At 61.8% G+C, this 2,170-nt stretch overlaps 1 pseudogene; it reads left to right on the forward strand.

The window, feature by feature from the left end:
* Positions 1 to 334: 334 nt before the first annotated feature.
* Positions 335 to 1,082, forward strand: LOC138094730 (CD151 antigen pseudogene; annotated as a pseudogene).
* The last annotated feature ends 1,088 nt before the right edge of the window (positions 1,083 to 2,170 follow it).

Consider the following 2,170-nt stretch of genomic DNA (forward strand, 5'->3'; position numbering starts at 1 on the left):
GGCCACAGCCCACCTGGCCTCTCCCGCCTTGGGTGGACCCCGGGGGCCCGCCCGAGTGGGTCTCCCGCCCGAGTGGGTGTCCCGCCCATGCGCGGAGCTCTGCTCTGACCCGCGTCGCGTGTCCTTGGCCGCGGGCCAGCCCCGCGCCGGCTGTGGATTCTCTGCGCTCGGAGCCGCGGCCCCCGCAGCCCGCCGCCCGCCCGGCCTCGGATGCGGGGCTGTGACCTGTCCCTGGCCTTTTAGTGGAGCTTCCTCAGGCGGGAACGTCTGTCTTCCTGCCTTACAGAGGAGCCCGCCCCACCAGCCAGCCCCTTCCCCGCCTGCCGGCCCCAGGATGGGCGAGTTCGGGGAGAAGTCCACAGCTACACGGCACCGTCTGCCTCGAGTGCCTGCTCTTCACTTGCAGCTGCTGCTTCTGGCTGGCTGGCCTGGCCGCCTCGGCCGTGGGCATCTGGACGCTGGCCCTCCGGCGTGAGTGCATCAGCCGCTGGCCTAGGGCACCTGCCTGGCCACAGCCTGCATCCTGGTGGTGGCGGGCGCCGTCGTCACTGTGACTGGGGTTCCGGGCTGCTGTGCCACCTTCAAGGAACAGAGGAACCTGCTACATCTGTACCGCACCCTTCCCCGTATTGACTCTGCTGGAGATCATCGCGGGAGTCTATGTCTATTCAGCAGCTGAACGCAGAGCTCAAGAGAAACCTGACGGACACCGTGACCAAGGGCTACCACCAGTCGGGCCAGGAGGGTGTGAGCAGCGCTGTGGACAAGTTGCAGCAGGAGTTCCACTGTTGTGGCAGCAACAGCTCGCAGGCCTGGACAATGAGCGCATCTGCTCGGGCCAGGCAGGTGGACATGTGGTCCCCGACAGCTGCTGCAAGACCACGGTTGCTGGCCGTGGCCGGTGGGACCACACCCCCAACATCTGCAGAGTCGGGGGCGGCTGCATCACCAAGCTGGAGACCCTCGTCCAGGAGCACCTGAGGATCAGCGGGGCCATGGGCCTGGGCATCGCCTGTGTGCAGGTGTTTGGCGTGCTCCTCATGAGCTGCCAGTACAAGAGCCTGAAGCTGGAGCGCTGTTGACTGTCTGTGGGCGCCAGCCCTCCATGTGCCCCGCAGCTTCTCGCGATGTGGTGACTACTGACACTCCTGACAGCCAGGCTGCTGTGGTCCAGGATGCGGCTCTGACCCTCCCCTGCTGGGGAGACTGTGTTCTGGTGCCTAGGCCCCCCAGTGTGCCATCACCAGGACCTCTGGGGACCCCCAAACCCCAGAGGCAGCTTCAAGTGCCTTTAGCTGCACACCAAAGTCCCAAGGCCTAAAAGGTCAGCCCCACCTGTCTGCTGGGGTGGGTGGGTGGGGGTCCCCCTCCCACTTCTGTCTTCTTTGGGCTGAAGTCATGCCCTTGGGTCGCTCCCTGAGGCCTGTGCGAGTTGGGCAGAAATGGGCTGGCTCAGGGGGCGCCGAGCAGCAGGTGAGGAGGCCCCAAGTGCCTCCCCACAGACCCCTCGGGTATTGGGGCCTCCTCCTTAACTGGGGAACAGCCCTCCTGGCCAAGCCTCTGCCGCTCCCCTGCTGCCCTCCGACCATGCTGCCCACCATCTGCAGCCTTGCATTCACCCCTCTCCCAGAGGCAGGCATCCCGCGGGTTATAGTCACCGCTGTATTCCATGCCTACGACTGCTCCTGCTACTTGACAGGTGCTCAGTAAATGTCTGGAGAAGGCAATGGCACCCCACTCCAGTACTCTTGCCTGGAAAATCCCATGGACGTAGGCTGCAGTCCATGGGGTCGCGAAGAGTCAGATACGACTGAGCGACTTCACTTTCACTTTTCACTTTCAGGCATTTGAGAAGGAAATGGCAACCTGCTCCCATGTTCTTGCCTGGAGAATCCCAGGAAGGGGAGTCTGGTGACAGAGTCGGAGACGACTGAAGCGACTTTGCAGCAGCAGCAGCAGTAAATGTCTGTGGAATTAAAAAAAGTGGGGGGAATGGATTTTATTAATGTAATTTCAAGCTGAGATCATACTATATTAATGGTTTGCAACTTGATGTTTTCACTTAATATGGTGTGACCACAATGACTTTTCCCAGGTGGCTCAGTGGTAAGGAATTCTGCCAAACAGAAGACCTGGGTTTGATCCCTGGGTCAGGAAGATCCCCTGGAGA

Source organism: Capricornis sumatraensis, chromosome 18 (genome assembly GCF_032405125.1).
Source record: "Capricornis sumatraensis isolate serow.1 chromosome 18, serow.2, whole genome shotgun sequence".
NCBI classification, from domain to species: domain Eukaryota; kingdom Metazoa; phylum Chordata; class Mammalia; order Artiodactyla; family Bovidae; genus Capricornis; species Capricornis sumatraensis.